Source organism: Anabrus simplex, chromosome 11 (genome assembly GCF_040414725.1).
Source record: "Anabrus simplex isolate iqAnaSimp1 chromosome 11, ASM4041472v1, whole genome shotgun sequence".
Lineage (NCBI taxonomy): Eukaryota > Metazoa > Arthropoda > Insecta > Orthoptera > Tettigoniidae > Anabrus > Anabrus simplex.
This window is the reverse complement of record NC_090275.1, coordinates 276,457-298,689: the sequence shown is the minus strand read 5'-3', so window position 1 is coordinate 298,689 and position 22,233 is coordinate 276,457. Positions and strand designations below refer to the sequence as shown.

Here is a 22,233-nt window from a genome sequence, read left to right as displayed (position 1 = left end):
CCTCTTCACGTAAAAAAAACTCGTTCTCGTCCTCAAGGTCGCGCACACTCCATCTCGCCAACAAGCGAACACAAGCCACACCAACACCTGTTCACTCAGCTGTGGCCTCACGGTCACAGTACAGTCCTGCATTACGAATATGGCAGATTGGTGGCCTAAAGTCTTCATCGCAGGCGCGGTGTGTTTATGCATAACCGCAGTATCAACCTGTAAATTTGGTTGCGTATAAACGTACACCAGGGGCACGGAAAGTTATACGACTCGCACGACACCATTGCTACGGAGGTTGCCTGAGCAACAGTTCTTAAGGGGTTAGTCGTACGTGTAGTATTTATGTGCAAAATTCGTTTAGATATTACTAATAGTTGCCTTCAACGACTCCCAAATTGTAGAGTCTCTAGATCTTTCCTGTTCAACTGCCTGGGACCTGTGTTTGTTAAAATCGATTGTTGGTCTGAAAAAACTTCGAATATTTTTAAGGCTCAACGTGACCAATTGTATTACCTACCCGTTAGATCTTGAGTCAGAAGTTTTAAATCTGTTGGGAATGCGGGAGGACTCTGTTCACAACCGGAAGATCCTTTCTGTTGTGCTTTCGACAATATTGAAAAATCACTATTGCATTACTGGTCGTTAGGTGCGCGAGTTAATGATAGTGAAGTTGCTAGTGGGCCCAATCTTTGTACGGACTGGGTTTAATTTTGAATATTTACTTGCCTTTATTTTGAGAAGTAGAGAATGTCCACAATTGTTTTTTATTTCTCTCGCAGCTAAATGAAGTATGTATCTTTGCTATTTCTTGGCAAGGAAAACTTGAAGTTTTATATGTAGTGTCAGTTATAAATATATGGTATGTAGGCCTACTGATATTATGCTAAAGCTCCTCCCAGGATATTTGTGTTGTATCCTTAAAACATTAAGCATGTTGAGCATGAAGCCAGTGATCCAATTGTCGGGTTTTGTATTCTCTATTTCAGAAATTTTTTGATTTCTTGAAGGATCTGGGGAACTCGTCTCAGGAGGACTGTCGTGAGGGTTAAGACTTCATTGGCGGAACTGTTTGGCGTGACAGATTTAGTATGGTCCAAGTTATAAGTGAATAAATGTTGATCAACCTTGTTCGCGACTGCATAAAGATCCTGACAGAGTTGTGAGATGGTCATCAGCCACTGGTATTATGCTTATCGGGGTGAAGTTAGGTCGTAAGTTTCACAAAGGGGAGAAGTCCTCTATTTTAACTTGTTAATTGGATGACTGTAACGATGGTGATCTGATCACTAAGTACCTAGTGTTAAAATCGTCATTGGGGTGACCACATAAACGGGATTGTATGTACTAGTTACACATCTCTTGAGATTGCTATGGGGTTATTTAGGGGTTGTAGGAGGAATGCACCCCAATTGGTGTATGTTCATATTGAACCCTTTTGGTCCATATTAAGGGATACCTACCTTCTTACCTATCAGCAAAGTTCATGAGATCGGTCTCTTGGGTCGTATCGGGTTCTTCGTCACTTGCTGAAGTAAAGGTAGGGTTCAGTAATTCTAATCTATCTACTTGAATGAAAGGTATGTTTCAAATATTTTATTTATTCAGGAAATTTAGAAACAATATGATATGTCAACGGCATTATTGAAATAAATCGTGTCTACTGGACACCACAATCATTTTTACATAAAGGGTCAGAGCACTGGTGTGAGCCTTTGACGTAACTGCCTGATGGGCATTCTTACTAGAAACCATTGTCTCAATTATTAATTATTTAAGAAAGGAAAGTCTGGAAATCCTTAAATTCGGCTTCCATGTGATACCACATGTACCATCATAGTGATTCGTTATGATCCACCCTCGTAACACGAACTCTGGACTCTGGTGTAATTAAGGCCGTCCAATCGGTATGTGCCACATAGTGGTTATAAAACATGGACCCTTAATTGAATCGATGCGACGTGCGTCTGTCATGGACCGACATCTAAACTTTAAAGTAACTTAAGTCATTGTGGATGATGAGCGCAAGGAAAATGATGCTACAGTGGCATATGGCCCTAATCTAAGTCACTGAGGTTGATGACCCCGTGACCATCCAAGTTTCTAGGCTGAAGGCTAAACACAATTAAGTTACATCGGTTGATGACCTACGTTTCCACTTTACTATCCCAAGCACATTCACTGCTCAATCAATCAAAGTTAAATAATTACAACAATAGCAATACTCATAAACTTTGTGGCAGTAAAATCCATTTCCTTCGGATATGTCCCCTTAATCGTTACTTTACCATTTAAATATTCCCCAGAAAACAAACTAAGTTTTCCAGAATGCATCTCCAAGTTATTCGCTTGATTAAAGTTATTTCAAAATGCGGTTTCACTGATTTTGATAATTAAGGTTCCATTAAATCATTTTTTTAAAGAACAATTTCTATCTCCGCGGACTCTGGTTTCTTCACAAATTCCTACGCAGCTGTGATGTAAATTCAATCCGGTGATGTTTGTGTGGCTGGGAAAGAATTATTACATAATTCATGTCCAGTTATATATCTTGTCTCATGATTTCACACTTTAAATCTAATCTAATCCAGCCATTATTATAACACTTGGATACCCTAATAATCTACGTACAAACCAAAAGCAACTCGCCATATAATTACGATGTCATATCTCGTCATAACATATTATAAAGTTTGCGCACTCCTCACAGACAATTATCACTACCATCGCTCTATATTTTGGACGACCCTGAATTTGTTTACTCTGGTTCATTATACTCGAAGTTCGTGGTTTCAAATGTTCATTACGTCCCTAATTAAACAAATTGACAGTATTCCACAACACTCAGGTTATTACCGGATGAAAATTTCAACTAAATCCAACATTAACGTTCTCCCCGGCCGAGAAATACAATCTCAATTCCACGTATGTCCGTTATCTTACGGCGAAACCCTCTCAGCTGAGGCCTCTCGTCCCCAAGTTCGCTTGGCAGTAACATGAAACATCTGGTCTGTTCTACTTGACTGGCTTCTCAAAATGCTCCCTTTTAAACTCCGCCGACATAATTAAACAAATACGATATTCTAACCAACAAAATGCACAGATTATGCTTCAAGATGCCCACAATAAATATACGCGTCGCACGCAAATTAATACCGCTGTGGATTTCTATATATTTCTTTCCATTCCCAACATTATAAAATATTCCTCGGGCTTCCATGTCCCGGCTTCAATTGACAGGTCTAACCTGGTTCACAAATCTCATCTCGATTCATACGACAAAACTAACCTCTGTTTCCCAAAGGAACTGGAATAAAATCCTTACTAGAATCCACAACGTCCAATACGCACAGTGCTTTAATAATGAATAACTTCGCATAAAATGATATCGTATTTAATAAATGGATTTTCACGAAAAATGACTGACAATAAAAAGATCTAGTAGAATTTTTCAGTCAGACACAGTTTAAAATGGGCCTAGAAAAACGTTTTTCCGTGATCAAATTCATCACACTAGATTCTCACCCGACAGCGCGCTTCCACTCGATTGAAAATGAGCAACCGTGGATTTCTTATATTATTAACGTCAAATTTATACACATAATTTTTTTTACGTCGAATGAACATCTTAATTTAACATCACAAAATATAGACACACACGGAAATGACGATCTACATTGGTCTTGATATCACTTCGAAACCCTATTCAATAACTTTCCACAACATTATACGGCACTCGCAAGGCTTCAACAATTTATCCAAGTGGAAAATAAAACAAATGACTCTTTTTAGTCGTATTCTAACATTTACAAAAAAAACACATAGGGGTGACCACTGCGTCGTATATCCCCATTCAAATACACATTTAGAGATCATGAAACAAGATATAATAGGTAGGTAAGATGGAAAGTCGCATACCTTGTGTAGTCACACCAGTGTTCGTCATAGGGCTCACCTGCGACCCTGGCATTTTTATTTAGCCATTTTTTACAATCGTGGCTTTACAGATAATTATTATATTTCTTCAGGTTTCCTGGAAAAAAGCAAAAAAGGAAATGCCCTTCACTTTCTTTTTGATCGCACACGATGGACTGTAATTACTTCCGCACACGAATTACTTTGTCACATGAGAATTTGTTCAGTACTTTGTACCAGATAGGACGGTCAATTATTTCCACTCAAACTATCTCCACATGGAGTCAAGACCCCAGCCACAATGGCTAAAATCTGCAGTTGAACTCAGTCTCCTTTTGTTGTCTGATTTCACAGAGCATCTCGACACTTTATCGTCAGCTTCGGACCATAAATGAAGGAGAAGGAGACTTCGTCATTGCTATAAATATGAAGGGACGCCGTTACCCCCTCTCTTCGGGCATCTCCCTTTGCCGCCAAGAACATTTCTATAAAATTTCTGACTTAATTAAACTGTAATTACAAGAGTTTTGAAAGTGACTACATACTTGCTACATTTCTGGCGGTAGTGTTCATGGACATTTAAAATTTATACGGGTTCGATTTGTGGGATAATTGACCTCCTTTGATAGGCACTATATTTTTTTGACTTGGCTTGGGGCACGCCATATACACGCGCTTTGAAATAGTTCACAAAGCTGACTTAAGATTCTTCCGCCGTTGACACGTGCGACTGACGTCACGTATCCCAGAGCGTGGGACCGAAGGTAATCACCCCCTCGTCACGTGCCAAATACATGCTATCAAGAATCGAACTTATAAATAAATTGTCAATTTACGCATAATGTTCTTAGAGCACAAAGGTCATGGGTTCAATATTGTACGGGACCTTGATGCGAGAATCGTGAAAGTTTCGAAGGAAAGGAGCATGGCCTGTTCTTGGTGATTTCCGATAAGACTAGTGTTACAAACATTAGGCTGGAAGGAGGCGAGACGGTCGACTAAGTGGTATGTTTCGAGCTGCCGGTGAGATGGCTTGGTATGATATAAAAACTGCCCTAAAGCTTATTCGTTTATTAATTAGTATAAAAGTACATAAAAGTAAGAAGGAATTCAAGAGGACAAATTGGAGGAAATATTCATTTATAGGAATAGGAAGTAGTGATTAAAGTAATTTATCAAGCAGTAGTTAACTAATCTGCCATCTGGTCAACAACCCTAAATGCAGGTCAGAGGTGATTCATTGGTTGATTAATTGATTCATCATGTATCTCGTATTTCGTGAAATGCCTAATGGTTTTATTCCAGATTAATTGGCTGTTGCCCTACAGCTAAAGATGAATTATTACGAACTATTATTCTTGTTTTGATTGAATTTTGGGATGCTTTGAATCAGTATTGTGGATTCAGAATACGTAACTTTTTATAGATCACAATATTTGTATAACTTTTTGCCGCCATCCTGACTCTCGTTGAATGGTATATAACAAAAAGAGTAAAATTTTATTTCAGGACTTCTGCTTATCGGTGCCTAATTTATAAAATGGAAGTGAGAACACGACTATTAAACAACCTTAGCCTCATTTTATGCCAGAGGGTTTGGAACACCAAAACGATTGAACAAATTATTATTTTTTAGAATTTAGAAAGATGTATCAAAGATACTGTCGTATATAATAATCAACAAAATCGAAGAGCGAAACCCTGGTTTAATCACAGCTGCTATAAAGCAAGGAAAGACACGCTGAAGGCACGGAGATGCGCGAGAATAACGCCAACAGAAACATCCCTACGAAAATATAACGACGCAAGAAAGAATTATAAAACAATCACAGAAGCAAAAGAAATGTTTCAAGTCAAAGAGCAAAAACAAATAGAAAAGGCAGAACAATGGTACAAAGCAGTACTGCCCAAACAACCACATTTTCCGAGCAACATCCCGATTAAAATATGGAAAACATTTGAGCAAAGTCTCGTAAGCAAAAGAAACTCGACCAGAAGAGCTAAATGAAGACGAGTATCCAGAGATTAATTTTACTCCCTTTACGGTAGAAGTAGTAGAACATGAAATAAACACAACGAAAGACAAAAAAAGCTTGTGGTCCAGACGGAATTTACTACGAAAATCTTAAAGGTACAGCAACCCATCTCAAGAAAATATGGACAGACCTATACAATGAATGCATAAAGCAAGGAAAAATATCTCATAACTGGAGACTTTCTACTCTTAAAATTTTATACAAAGGGAAAAGAAGTATTAGGGATCCAAACTGCCCTAAAATTACTGCCAAGCCTCATAACACAACGTCTATACAGCTTGGTTTAAGTATCAATACCGGAAGAGAAATTTGGATTTATGAAGGGAAAATCAACACTCCAAGCGGTAAAATGTTTACTAGGGGATATAGAAGATGCATTAAGATTCCAGAGAGGTAAACTACACGCTGTCTTTATAGACTACACTAAAGCCTTCGACCTCGTGAATAGAAATATAGCAATCGATAAACTGGAAAAACTCACTGGGAAAAATTACATCACGAGGATTTTAAGGAACATTCTGAACAAAAGTTTCATACAAATAGATGACAATGTTGATATATCAGATCCGATAGAACAAACAAACGGAGTTTTGCAAGGTGATCCGCATAGTCCGCTCCTATTTAACATAGTAACTGCGGACATAACTCAGAGCATTAGAACAGAAAAGGTCAAATTGTATGCATACGCGGACGACATGGTGCTTGTATCCACTGAGTTAGTGAATCTCCAGGAGGCTTTCAACAGACTTAACAGTATGGGCAACCGAGAACGAACTTACAGATTTATTTTCATTTAAGTGGTCAGTGACTTTCAGGAAAGGAGGCAAACCGGCAGCTAGCGATGTTATAATTTATAAAAGAGACACACTATCGATCGTAACACATTACACATATTTGGAAATCACATTACAGACTCACGGAATTGTATACAGTATCCATGTTCGGGAGAGAGTTATCGCCGCTTTATCAACTATGAACAGTATACCGAATTTACGGGAGTTACCATTAAATACCGCGTTAAAAATTTTCAAGTTAAAAATCACTCCAATAGTGACATATAGTTTGACTTTAATTTGGGACCAATTAAGGAAGAAGAATCTGAAGGAAATCGAAAAATTAAAAGCAAGATTCCTGAAAAAGGCCTTGTGTATTTCAAAGTATACACCCTCACGTCTGGCATATGTTCTCGCCAGAGAATCCTTCTACATTGAGGATTTGAGATACGACCTATTCCTGCCATCAACAGAAGCATACCAGAGTCTACTCCGTGAAATGCAAGGAAAAAGAGAAGAAATATTTCCTGAATTTCACACTACTGGTGCTATGGTCAACAGAGAATAGATAAAAGCCAATTACGCATTGAGACACTTCATGACGCGTTTTGCTGTTCATGGTTTTCACCACGGTATCTACACGAGACACATCTACCGCCAACCGGATGGACTTTGTGATAACCCATGTGACAGATATCACGTAATGACATGTAAGCGCAGAGAAATATCTGACAAAATTCTGTGAAAATGCTTAAGAGTATGTCTTCTAATTATGCACATTGTGCAAAATTAAATTAAATTAAAAAGGATCTAAATAATACTTACTACAAGAGAAATGTTTGACCTTATCTCGTTACTACATTCCACATATTTCGGGTTATACTTCGCTGCTTAGTTTGAAACAAATAGGTTTTTAACAACATAGTTCATAGGTGTTTTTGATGTGGAATTAGCTCTCTTGGAGTACATTGATCCATTTTCAAGCGTAAAATACAAACGGAGTGTTAGGGGTTATTATATTGAGAGGAAGTCCAACTTGACAACCATCGTCAAAATCCGTACGATGTATAACTTAAAATGCTTGTGAGGATTTTGTTCCTTGTGACCCTGGGTTTAAGATCTGCAGAATGCATGTGCAGCTTACCATACACCCGGATGAAACAGGTCAAGACGTGTGATGTAAATTATTTGGGCCAAGCACTGCAGTGAAGCGGTGGAATAAATAATTTGTACAATATGACAGTGTTAAGTAGGTTCATTTTGTCCACGTGATAATGAATGTCAGACACGGACTGCAGGTTCTGCGATACTAAGTTCTACTGCTTCAGTTCTTTTTCCAAGCCAAGTCCGAGCCCGCGGAATGTTGTTGGGCTAGTCATGTCTCTGGTAACTTAAAGAAATTGTTCCTGATTGTCTAAGGGATGACTATATTCCATATCGGGTATCATAAATATTCCGAGATGTATATCTATGAAAATTAACATTTTTATTTAGTTGGTAATTATGTAGGGACAAAGTGGACTGTTTGCTTGTGTGTATTATTAGAGCATGGTTTCCCTTCAGTTCGACGACTGTAAGTAATTCAGCTCCCTTCTTGAACTGTGACTAAACGCATTGGGAATCTCAATGCTGCTTCCGTATTCAACGGGCACACTTATAGGGATAAGAAAAGTCGCATGGCGATTCCCTTAGTAGCAGAGGAGAGAGATTATTTTGTGGTGCTCGCTTTTGACTGCCCCACCCGCCCTAAAAAGTAATTTTAGTTAAATAGTAGAATTAAAACCGAGAGCGCCTAAAAGCGGAGATCGCCGCCACTATTGACTTGCTGCCATCAGGCAAGGTTCTTATTCTTTTCGATATAGTTCACATTAATAGTAGCCGCAGGGTTACCACATTCCCACACTGGGTACCGCATGCCAGGATATTCTATAGAAGTTGTAAAAATTCAGTGATCCATTATCTCCATTTGGTGTAGTAGCATTGTTTTTTTTTACTGCCTACCATTACCCTAGTGATTCTTGTGTTGTGCGACGTAATTATTGAGACCCCCCCTACACACACACACACACTTTCCTGCATCGAACGATGTTGAATGTGTGGTCGTTTTGTAAAGTGTGTGTATTTTTTTCAGTAGGTGTATGTTCTGTGTAGTATATGTACACGGATACGAATGCGGTCTTTGCGATGTATCGTATGGTAGAAGCCTAACTAAAATGCATTTTCAGTTGACACTCGTCCCTAGATAGCTCCAGTCTAAAATTCACTAACCTACTATTTTGTATGCATATTTTTTGTTCTCAAGGCGTGTAGCCTACTTAATTTTATTTGTATGCAGTGTATTTTATTGCCTGTCTAGTGTTTACCGTCTTTGTTCTCCAGTGTATTCTCGTTAAGGGATCAGTCAGGCCTTGACTACATCCCCGGCGGTTTTCAATAAAAAAATTGCTAATAATTTTCTGAAGTATATATTTTATCGTAAACCACGTGAAGTTTGCAGGACACTTTCCACTTAAATATCTTAAATGTTAAAATTATATCTCGTCGCATTTACAGTACGCGTAAGCAAGTACACCACAGAGAATGCGTGCCACTTTGCGAGATGTTCCGAGACATACATTGCTAGCGCACTTAGCGGGACGACCGTGAAACTGAGTGTAGTAGTTTTTAAAATGCTATTTCTTCGGGGCGTCTACCTATAGATCTTTTGCCCCTACTTGGACCATGTGATACGAACCTGCGTGTAATTGGAATGGAGGAAGTGTACAGTGTTGAATATGAGGACGACACACACACCCAGTCCCCAGGCCAGGGATATTAAAAACCCCTGACCCAGCCGGACGCGTTGCCCCCTACATCCCGGGGCCGGACGAGTGTAGTAGTACACTATACACTATGAAGTGTTGTAACTTTTTGATGACTTCTGATAAATAAATCATGAATAAAAATATATAAATAAAATTACTCAATAAAATTAATAAGCATAATTAACCGAAATGTCCGTAGTATGGGCGCCAGAGTTCACCAGAATGGATCCCTCGAATTTAGATAAGAGCATGATAAACTTTATATCCCAGGGCGTGTACATAATGCTGCGTACTGGTACATCTGCTGCAGGCCTTACCTAACCTCCTAAAAACGACTAATTAGGTAGGAACTGCACCTAGGTTCATCAATAACACTAATTCTAAAATAGCTAACTATATTCTTAACAAATTCCGTGCATGAGCACCTCATCAACATACAACATTATACATATAACACACTCATAAAATATTGCTGGAAGACTCCATATTTACAACAATAATGAAAATCGTGGGAAAACGAAAGCGAGAACTAAGCTACCATTTGTAGATAGTCCGATGAACAATGTACATGTATGAAGATAAATACCCTTCACTGTCTCTATCAATTCAACTTACCAATTCTCACAATCGGCAGTTATCACATCACACAGATACTGTACCTTGTACTACTGTGTTCACATATTTTAACACTGGTTGTAAAGATATATACACACGTCTGTCGATCCTCAACATAAATTATGGAAAGTCTGAGATAGCTTTCACCAACATATAATGCTAGGCCGCCGCAAGTGCTACAATACTTCATGCGCAAGCACTCTCCACAATCAGCCACTTTCCGCGAACATAACAAGACTATGCTCCACGAACGTTTAAAGTCCAGTCCATTGCAGCCGTGCCACTCCAGTACCGTGTATCAGCACCACTTCCTTCCCGTACAGTGTCAGTTGTCGTTCCTTCATACAGTGTTACTGCTTGTAGTTCTAGTACTTACGGCTTCTCTGTGGGTCAGCTGCTGCAAAATCCCAGCAATTCATTTGAAATGTACGAGGAGGTAGAGCTTAAAATAAGATTTCGCTTTTCAAGAAACTTGTTTCTTGTGACTGACAAAGGGACAGTCCGGTAACTGTAAACTTGAATACAATTCTTGGCAACCGATACATTGCATTATACATGGCGTAATTTCCATGGAATTATAGGTCACTTTGATTACATACATGTCAGAATTACATGTCCCGATCGTCAGAGGGCTGTCACATACATCAACCGGGAGGGATTCACTTACATTTACTGCCAAGTAAGCACACATAATAGTGAAAACTAAAAAGTAGGTTGCATGTGTTTCTATATATATAATCGTAGTGCTAATTCAGATATGTTTTCGGGTACTATGAGATAAATAAATGCAAGTGGTGGTGACGGTGGTGATTATTGTTGGGGAAGGAGATGGGGAATGGTCTATTTACCATACAATAGTATGCTGCATTTTAATGGGATTGGGGATGGAGAGAATAATTTTGGATAGTACTAACTGTTTTTATACCTGCCAACTTTTAGAAAAAAAAATTAGGAAGAATCTTTAATTCTTGGATTTCATCACGTATATTGCACCACAGTCTCGATGAAAAAATGACAACATAAAAGGCATACACAGTTACAATCCGACTTGACCGTTAAATGTAAAATCTTAAACTAAGAAAATACTAACAGTTTCCTGCTGACTTCGCCCGCAATATACAAAGTATGGTGGTGTTCGTTACTATCCTCACGGATGTATTTGGAAAGTTTCGAGTTAATGAAATAAAGCACATGATCTGCTGTGGTGATAGAATGTGATATTATGCCAACAAAACACTTGACAATACATCACACAAAGAAATTGAAAAACGTTCCTTGGAACAACACTACGTGCCGAACCGTTAAAAAGTCCTTCAAAGATCTTCATCATGGAGACAAATGTACTCATAACTTTTCTCAGAATCAACCAATTTGAATAGTTAAGAGCTGAAATGGAAGAGCTTGATCCATGAGTTTTTTTTAAGGCAAAACGAACTCCGTGCCTAAATTAGAACCAAATATATGATTGTTTCAAAGACACGAAAAATTGAAAAATCAAATAATTTGAGGAAGGCAGAAGTTAAGTGATTTATAGTACCTGATTACAAATCTGTGCATGAATACCTTTCAGTTTAAAAAAAAAGTGAAGGAAATCACCGGATAGAACGGCCGGACTGACGGACTTTAGTTTTCATACAAAAAATTAATATATAGATAAAAATGGTTATAAGAAAATGTACCTAATCATTCTCATTTGACACACAATACGGATAACAATCACACCGACATATGGAGTGAAATGCATAATACTTTCTCTTATTAGACTAAAATGAACGGAAATTCAATTTTATAGGTATCTCTGAACACTTGGCGATAACGGTTTTGTTTTGTGGCCATAATGTGAAGAGAAAATACCAGACACGGCCACTGCACAACTCCCTGCAATGCATTCAAGCCATTAAAATTATGAACTAAGAATGAACATAAATTCACTGAAATACGCAAAACTACCACCTACAAAACAGATCAATATGTCTCCTAGATTATTACAACTTCGACAAGGTGAAAAGCACAGAACAACAAGAACAAACACGTTGCCTACAACTTCAATGACTCTTTAAGCAGTTCGATGTTAACAGCGTACATTCCATACAGTAACACTCATTTTTTCGTCCCGATTACTTAATGGAGTCGGTGGCCTCTCTCGCTTGGAGGACGATTGCCGTCCCGAATTCCCAGGTGTAAGGCAAACACACTGCTATAGTGAGAGAGAAACATGATACACTCGTCAAATAAAGCATCAAATAAATACGCTTGAAAATTAGGATGCGTAAATTACAAAAGCACATAAGAATTTATACCAGCGGACGAGTATTGACCGTACTGGAGGTTATATTGTTAAAAAATGGGAAGAAGTATAATTAAATTGGAAAATCAGAAGATAAGTTAAAAAACGAAAAGTTTCCGGGTAAATAGGAAAGGTTGGCAGGTATGCATTTTAGTTGGTTTTCTAAAGATATAAGATAGCCAGTTGGGATGTCTAGTAATACTTAAATCTAAATAATTTAGATTTTATTGGGATTCAGATTCCAGTGTAAAATTAATATGCGGATCTAGGGTGTTAAAACTGGATAGGGTATAGGCCGCATTTCGAAGGCCTTTATTTAATATAGCCAGAAAATCGTCCACATAGCGAGCCCAGTAGCAGATCTTACTGAATACGGGTTGGTTTAAAATCTTTGTGTATTCTCATCAAAAACCGAGCACGATAGCTGCAGTCGCTTAAGTGCGGCCAGTATCCAGTATTCGGGAGATAGTAGGTTCGAACCCCACTGTCGGCAGCCCTGAAGATGGTTTTCGTGGTTTCCCATTTTCACACCAGGCAAATGCTGGGGCTGTACCTTAAGGCCACGGCCGCTTCCTTCCCACTCCTGTCCCATCGTCGCCATAAGACCTATCTGTGTCGGTGCGACATGAAGCAACTAGCAAATATATACTGTATATCTAAATAGATTTCTGCTAATAGCCCTGAGGCTGGTGATTCCATGCCCAAACCATTGTTGGTAAATTATTACTAGAACTGAAATAGTAATTATTTAGAACCAATTTCAGAATGGATATACATTCTTGAATTTCTTGTATGGATAATTTACTATACTTTCTTAGATTATTGTATATTATATCTGTGATTTCTTTTATAGGGATACTTGGTTACATGTTTTTAATATTGAGAGAGTGGATTGGATGGTTGGGATGAACTTCAAAATTTTTCAGATTGTCAACTAATTCTAATGTGTTTTTAATGGATTTGTTGGCTAGAAACCTGTAATTTTTCTTGAAAAACTGTTGTATGTACTGTGAGGTTTTATTTAAAGGGCTCGGTCTCATGAGGACGTCAGCTTTGTGGATCTTGGGTTTTGCCCTACCTTTAGGGAGTCCTGGGTTTTTATTGATTAGTTCAGGGGTTTCTTTGTCATTTAAGAGGAAAGCTAATGGTATTGAATAGCTGGACCCTTCTCTACTCTTTGATAGTGGTCAAGTGTGAACAGAGACCATAACGAAATTCATAACTTATGATAGATGAAGTTTCTAAGGACCTTCTGTCCAGACCACAAATTTATCAACATACCTCCACCAAATCATAGGTTTGATGGGTGCTGAAGCAGTAGTCTCCTCCTCAAAATGCTCCATAAAAAATTAGTTACTACGGGCGAAAGTGGACTTCCGTCTGTTCGTAAAAAGATTCCCACCCTGGTGGGGTAAGGTGAGCCTCATAGAGGGTGGAGTCTTCTGTCAGGGCACGAGCCTTGATATAGTTAAACTATCGTCTCCACATATAATTCAAATTTCTCCGTTTATATCACAGGAATGTAGGTACATAATTAAGTCTTATTTCTGATCTTTCATTTGGAGAAAAAATAAGGGAATATTAGGGGCTGGTGACCTAAATGTTAGGCCCATTAAACAAGCATTAGGGAATATTAGTTCTGCGTGACTTTGGGAGTGGCGACCCCATTATACTAAAAGCCTGTATATGGTTCATTCATTACATCCCTGACCCACTCAAAGACTGGAAAACAGAATTGAAAGGGAAAACAAAACTACAACCTGTGTGAATACTCCACATAACATATGCACTGTGAGTTCAACCCCCATCATCATGGGGGTAAGAGGGGTATTCACTAATTAAGATTGTTATTGCTGACAAGGTAGTAATTGTTCGGTTGTCGAGAATGGTGACTGTTATTGTGAAACAGTGATATAAATAATATATACTAGCTATATTACCCGGCGCTTCCCGGCCACTCCCCCTGATAACTCTGGATTCATCAATAATATACAGTACGTCGTTTTCGATTCGTCCCCTTCGCTAGGGGTGTCTTACCCCACATAATTTTTTTCCACAGTATAGTAAGCCGTGTACAGCAAGTGTACTTAACAGCTATGCAGGAATATAACACATACATCCATAAACTCGGACATTTTTGGACATTCTTTTTCACCCTTTCTCAACCTCCATTCCGGCTGGGGCTGACCTATGACTTAAATGCAGTTATGGGAGTCCTGCCCCCTGATAGTAAGTCGTATGTGTACAATGTTAGTTGAGGGCTATGCTGGATCATAGAGACATTCATCTGTAATCTCGGTTATTTTGTATACGTTCTTTTTCACCATTCTCACACCATGTCGATGCGGTTGACCTTGGACTTAAACTACACCTGGAGTATCACTATTCATCTCAGCAACCCCAAAAACTATGGATTCTACTTTAATAATGGTCGTTTTCTATTACTTTTATACTTCACACCCAATCTTGGCCATTTTGGACTTTTTTCACCCCTCTCACCCCCCCCCCCCATGTTGATGGTGGTTGAACTCGGAGTCGAACGACATGCAGAGTGTCGCTGTTCATCTCATTGATCTCCGAACCTATAGATTTGACACTATTTTTATTTTTTTTTATGCCAGTGTCTAACTCCACCCAGCTGACGTTGCCATGATTACGGCTGGCAATTTCTTAATCCGATTCCTACTGTGGGGTCGTGTGGTGCCAATATCTACTTAACGGTTGGTTTTAGGCCCTTAAAACAAGGTTTTTGGGGCCCATAGGCCCTTGCCGAGTTTTGTTCTCTGCATTGTGAGGCTTAAAATGAGCTTTGTCTCGTCCTTGTGTGATGAATTCTATATTTAGCCTATATTAGCCTATGTTAATAAGCCAAAGGGCCTAAATTTAGGGAATGGAGAGGGATAGTAACATTTCTTGTAGATGGGGTTACCAGGGGTCCTAAAAAATAAGTATACAAAATTTGGTTCAGATTGGTATAACGGTATGGATTTGTATAAGGAACGGACAGACAGTCAATGGGGTATATCTGCTTTTTAACAGATAAGGCTGTATCAACAGACAAAGCCGTATCCATTGGGAATTAAAAGGGTTCAACCTCCCCTCCGCCACTCAAATGAAGTTGAAAAATGTATACAACATAACTTATACAGGTTTTTAAAAATTCAACCCATTATCTCGTATGAAATCAACAACTTGGAAAATAAAACAATTGAATTTAATGTATAAAACTGTGCAGCCTTTAAATGTTTCTCTATGAACATAGTTAACAAATTTACTCTGAAATAATGGAAAATTTTGGTAAGATGTGTTCCTTTCATTTTAAAAATAGATTTTACACTCGAGACGAATGGTTTGTTTGGACTTTTTATTAGCATCGTATACATGCAGAAAAGTGAAAATATAAAGGGTATTGTGTTATGAGTAAAATACATAGTCCTATATATTTGAATGGTATTATGTTTATATGAACAAACTATGGAATGTGATACATATGTTATCAAGCCACTATGAGTTTATCGAAAATGTCAGATATAAAACATATTAACATAACAATTATAGTGAAGAAAAGGTTTCCTCCCTTTTTTAAATAAATTGCAAAACGATTTGCCTCGCGCTGCACGCTTGCGTGTGCTGTCTTCTACGTCACGGTTATCTCAACCCGTTGATTTTTAAATGGTACTGCTCAAATCTGTTTCATAACTGAAACTATAGTGTTTTTATTTGCTGATGGTGATTATTATAAAAGTAAGTTCAACTATGCATCGTCCACCTTCGTAGCGTACCTGTTAGCTGCCGTCATCAGAGGCCCCGATTATGATTCCCGGTACTGCCAGATATTTATGAATTGCGAGGTTAAAATGACAAAAGCAGCTCCCGTCCATGTGTCTAGAAAAAGCTGCACCGCATCGGGACGAGCACACGGGTTTGGTGCGGCTCCATGGCTAAATGTTTAGCATGCTAGCGGGTTCTGTTCCCGGTGTTTGGGGGCTGGGTGTTTGTACCGTCTTCTGCATTAAGTAGGGCGCAATCCTCAGATGCGCAGGTCTCCTACAGGGTGTCATCTCCTGCACTAGACTTCTCCGAAGGCCACAATCAGCCCCTATTAACACTAATCAGAGTGAATGTAGAAGAACGAAGACTTCAACAAAAGAGTCTTACAAACTTTCTAACGTGGGTCAGAGTTCACTACGGGTGGCTGGGTAGGCAAGAGGAAAGTGAGGAGACTGTTAGCTCCTTGAGCTAATGCTGTGGCTATGCTCAATAGCGATGGGCGAATGATACTCAAGTTCGAGCAGGCTCCAGCCGGGCCAATGCGCTACGTAGACTCGATACGGTCTGGCGACCCCACACACAGACTATGCGGAGCGCTGACGGACCAGTCGTCGTATTAGACTACTACACTCAGTATATTTATGTGTGTGGGGTGGTGAACACAACGTTCTCTGTGAATGGAAAGAGCATTTGGTTAATAGTCTGGCTGGTAGTACGAACAACAGATTGGTAAAAGCAGTTTTATAGTAAGGTATTTATTTCGTTATCATTTAACTTTGCTTTTTACATTTTGCCTTCAGAAATGCTTAGCTTTATAACTTTGTCGTGTTTTGCAGGCTTAATGTTGTTAATCATTACTTTGAAGTACCGATAGTTAAAATGATTTTCGTATGCCACGAGTTAATTTCTCATTAATAATTATTAATAATATATTATAATACACAAACTTGTTACTACTTCAGACAGAGCAGACAATGGCCGGTAGAAAAAGGTCGTGGGCTTGGACTACTTTGAAGAGCTTCCAGACAAACGAGTAAAATGCACACGTGATAAAATATTTAAGAAACGATAGTAAAAATACATCGACAATGATGAGGCACTTAAAAACTCGTAATGTTCGTCCTTCATCGAATGAAACCATTCCAAATGAGGGGGAGACATCTCCACCTAAGACGACGTCGACATATGCAGGTAAAATATCCTTAGATTCCTTCTTATTTTTCGTGAATAGCACAGTGGACGGCCGCTCGCATTAGAATGGTAAGGGTCTACGAAGTTACTCTACTGTTGAGGCATACAGTGTATACCGATTTTACGTGCATAAGCATTAAGTTATGAAAGCATCAATTTATTCATTGATTGGCAATTAGTCCGGCTCTTGGTGTAGCGGATAGTGTGATTAGCTGCCACCTCCGGAGGCCCGGGTTCGATTCCTGGCTCTGCCACGAAATTTCAAGAGTGGTACGAGGGTTGGAACGGGGTCCACTCAGCGTCGGGAGGTCAACTGAGTAGAGGTGGGAATCAGCCAACCTCGAAGTGGTTCTCCTCCAGGCAAATGCCGGGATGGTACCTAACGTGAAACCACGGCCGCTTCCTTCCCTCTTCCTTGTCTATCCCTTCCAATCTTCCCCCCCCCCCGCAGGGCTCCTGTACAGCATAGTAGGTGAGGCTCGCCTGGGCGAGGTATTGTCATCCTCCCCAGTTGTATCCCCCAACCCAAAGTCTCGCGTTCCAGTACACTGCCCTTGAGGCGGTAGAGGTGGGATCCCTCGCTGAGTCCGAGGGAAAAACCGACCCTGGAGGGTAAACGAACTAAGAACGAAAAGAAATAATAAGTCACTTAAGTGCGGCCAGTATGCAGTATTTGGGAGATAGTGCGTTCGAACCCCACTGTCGGAAGCCCTGGAAATGGTTTTCCGTAATTTCCCATCTTCACACCAGGAAAATGCTGGGGCTGTACCTTAATTGAAGCCACGGCCCCTTCCTTCCCGCGTCATAGCCCTCTCCTATCCCAATGTCGCCATGAGACCTATCTGTGTCGGAGCGAGGTAAAAGCAAATTGTCAATAGTTTTCTATTAGTTACCAATAAGTAGATGATGATGATGATAATATAGATTATTCCCCCCGCCCACCATCCCTGATGCGCCTCTGACTTCTGGCCAGGATGTAGTAGTGTCGAGGATATCAGTAGCGGCGAAAAATATGGGCGACAAGACAAGGAATGATAAAAAGCAATTGTTTGTAAACCCTGTTGTCTGTTACATAATTATTTTTAAATTTCTTTAAATATTAAGAAACCTTTCTTCTTCCTTAATCCGTTCAACCTCCAGGGTTATTCCCCTCGGACTCAGCGAGGGATCCCACCTCAAGGGCAGTGTCCTGGAGCGGAGACTTTGGGTTGGGGGTATACAAGTGGGCGGCCTCACCTGCTATGCTGAACAGGGACCTTGTGAGGAAATGAGAAGATTGGAACGGATAGAAGGGGAAGAGGGAAGAAAGCGGCCGTGGCCTTAAATTGTCTCTACCGAGCTCGATAGCTGCAGAACAGGACGAGCTGACTGCCGTAGTGAAAGGACATACGTGCCTCTCGCTGCGCTCTCTCTCTCCTTGCCAGGCGCTCTGTACTTTTCAAGTATCAGCCAGGCACTTGTACTTATTAGTACATTTTCGAAGGAGCATTGTCTGAGCTGTAGCACTTCTCAGTGCTCGCTCGCTCTTTCTTCTGTTTCAGGAATTCTTACAGGAGGAGCAGGATGGAGAAGCCGACCCTACCAGTGAGGCTGGTCGACTACGACTACGAGGGAGCCGTCGACAAGCTGCTGGACGCGCTCGACGCGACGGATGTCCCCAGCTACGAACGCCCGGGACTGGTGGTGTTCAACCGGCTGGGGGAAGGCGACCACCAGGGGACGCTGCGCGTCTTCGACAACCTGAATGCGACTGCGGAGTTCATCGGAGAGCCTCTCCTGCCGATCATCGGCATTATGGTTCCTAACTGGGCGATCATCATCCGCCCTAACGACGCAGCCAGCTCCAGGATCTACGAGGAGCGCGCGTCCCAGCAGTTCCAGGTTGCCCGGCTACCAGGACTCAGGGAGCACCTGGACGTCTCGGGCTACCAGGAGGCAGCCTCGCAGACGGAGCCAACGACCGAGGACGACGGCGGCGCTCCCGAGCGCCGCGACGGCGCGACTCCAGTTGGAAAGCGGTTCTTTACGAAGTTCACGCAGACCAACAAGGCGACAACCAGGGCGAAGTGGTCGCAGGGAACGCAGTCGAGTGTTAGCACCGACCGACGCCACCGCCGCCGCCAGCCAGGAGAAAGAAGAAGATGGCGACGCAGAGGAGTCGGCAGCTACCCCGGGGTCACCAGGCCGGGAGGAGGGCCACCAGGGCGAGGCCTCTTCCCCCGCCGAGAAGCAAACCTCGGGAACGACCGACGCCGCCGCCAGCCAGGGGAAAGAAGAAGACGGCGACGCAGCGGAACCACCAACTACCCCGGGGTCACCAGGCCGGGAAGAGGGCCACCAGGACGCGGCCTCTTCCCCCGCCGAGAAGCAACCCTCGGGAAGAAGAAGAAGACGACGCCGCACCAGGAAGCAGAAGGCGACGCCGGCTCACCAGGAGAGGACCGCCAAGCCGCAACCCAGGACTGCTCCCAGGACAGCAGTCAACCGAGGAGCCAATCAGGAGAGGACCTCAGCGGGTAGCGGCAGTCAGGTGAGAGTGAAACGTCCCCCTCAGCAGCTCTTGCAGTGTTTCCGCTGTCTGAGGTGGGGCCACCGTCAGGTTAGCTGTGGGCTCGAGGTGAGGTGCAACCGCTGTGGTGGTGATCACTACTACACGGCCTGCGCAACACTTAGAGACGCGCCGGTGTGCGCCAACTGCTCGGGGGGCCACCCGGCCTCCCATCGCAGTTGCCCTGTTTACCGGGCCATGGCGCGGGCAGAGAGGAAGGAGGCCCGGCGCCATGACCCACCCCATTCCAGGAGGCCCCCGCCTCGGCGGGCTTGGCCTCATTCTCCGGGATCGGAGACTGGGTACGGGGTACCCCAAGGAGGTGGAGTCGTGCGACAGGCCCTAGTGGTACTTGACGCATGGCTCCGCAGCCGGCAAGGACCGCGCTAGTCCCAGCAGTGCCCAGACGGACTGATCCCCAGGCGATGGAATGGCGAGGAATTGGTTTATGTTTTGTGCATGTTACCTGTTCCTAACTAACACAACCTCTGGTCTTTTTCCAGCCCACATCCTTGCATGTGCTATCAAAAGATGTCAGGTTTTACATGTAGGCTCTTTCTTCTTTCTGCCTATGTGGTTTTTCCCTGACCCTTCAATACCAAACTTCAATACCATATACCTAATACAATATCGCCTGGTAGCGTGTTTGACATGGAAACAGGCAGATACTCCTTGTATCACTTCCCACTCTTCCCTGCTATCTCTTTCTTCTTCTTAGAAATAATAGCATGTCGGAGGCCATGTAGATTGAGTCGTTGGTCACGCGGGGGGAGCGGGCTTCGGGGCCCCCCCCCCGAAAAAAAAAAAAAAAAAAAATCGATAGCTGCAGTCGCTTAAGTGCGACCAGTATCCAGTATTCGGGAGATAGTAGGTTCGAACCCCACTGTCGGCAGCCCTGAAAATGTTTTTTTGTGGTTTCCCATTTTCACACCAGGCAAATGCTTCCTTCCCACTCCTAGCCCTTTCCCGTCCCATCGTCGCCGTAAGACCTATCTGTGTCGGTGCGACGTAAAACAACTAGCAAAAAAAATTTTTTTTATCTCCCCGGCATTTGCATGGGGAAGAAGTAGGATTCAAACCCAATTAAAAAAATTAGTAGGAATAGGCAGAACCTGGACATCTTCGTATAGTTTCCTTCCTTCTGTCATGATATTTCTTATATAACATAATTTTCCTACTTGTTCTTTCCTGTTTCTCCTCTTGTATTTAAATGTATCTTCCTTTGTTTGTCGTTTATGTAAATGTTATATATATTTACAAAGTACACAAATATACACAATAAAAGCTGTACAATCCTATATATCTTTCATTTTAGATTAATATATATTGTACACAGCTCGGATCTCTGTAATTCGGCGTTATGCTGTTGCTGATCCTGAATAAATAAATTAAAAAATGCCATTCAACGCAGCTAACGGATTTTTTCAGCGCCGCAGCAAGTAGTAGAGACCCGCACAGCAGCGTGTAGAAGCGTGATCACTATCTGATGGCACAAGATGCGCACATTTGTAATATTGTTACTTCCGTGAAAGTTTTATTGTGTAGAATTGTCCGGCTCCATAGCTAAATGGTTAGCGTGCTGGCCTTTGGTCACAGGGGTCTCGGGTTCGATTCCCGGCAGCGTCGGGAATTTTAACCATCATTGGTTAATTTCACTGGCACTGGGGCTGGGTGTATGTGTCGTCTTCATCATCATTTCATCCTCATCACGACGCGCAGGTCACCTACGGGTGTCAAATCGAAAGACCTGCACCTGGCGAGCCGAACATGTCCTCGGACACTCCCGGCACTAAAAAAGCCATACGCCATTTCATTTGTGTAGAATTGAATCAAAATGTCACAAAAACTATTATCACAGTTAAGTTGCTAAATTGTCAGCCTTTACTTCTCTGTCGAAATCCGCTCGGATAGCACCAAAATATCATTTTGTAGCTACTTTCAAATTTGATGTCTACCCCGCACTATATTCCCCAGACCACCGGTACATTTTTTTCTATAACTTTTTTTTGCAGTCCCCCCCCCCCCCCCCCCCCGACTTCTAATTCCCAGTCGCCGCTACTGAGGATAGAAACAAAAGTATGTTACTGCAACGGTACAAATTACTCGCCGCAACATTGTAAGAACAACTTGTTGTGACACGTCGTCTTTGTACTGTACATTGAAATGAAGTTCTGGAGGCAGTCTGTACATTCTGAGGAGGCATTTGCAAATTATTTCCGCAAAATCTGAAATTAGCTGAGAAAAGAAAAAAAATGCAGACTAATATTATTACGCCAGTGGAGAACACATTGTACAGTGCAGTTGT

At 41.5% G+C, this 22,233-nt stretch overlaps 1 protein-coding gene across 2 annotated transcripts in view; it reads left to right on the top strand.

Moving 5' to 3' along the window:
* The window catches only part of LOC136883554 (uncharacterized), a 211,681-nt gene that overhangs the window by 128,878 nt on the left and 60,570 nt on the right, over positions 1-22,233 (top strand). The window lies entirely within an intron of this gene.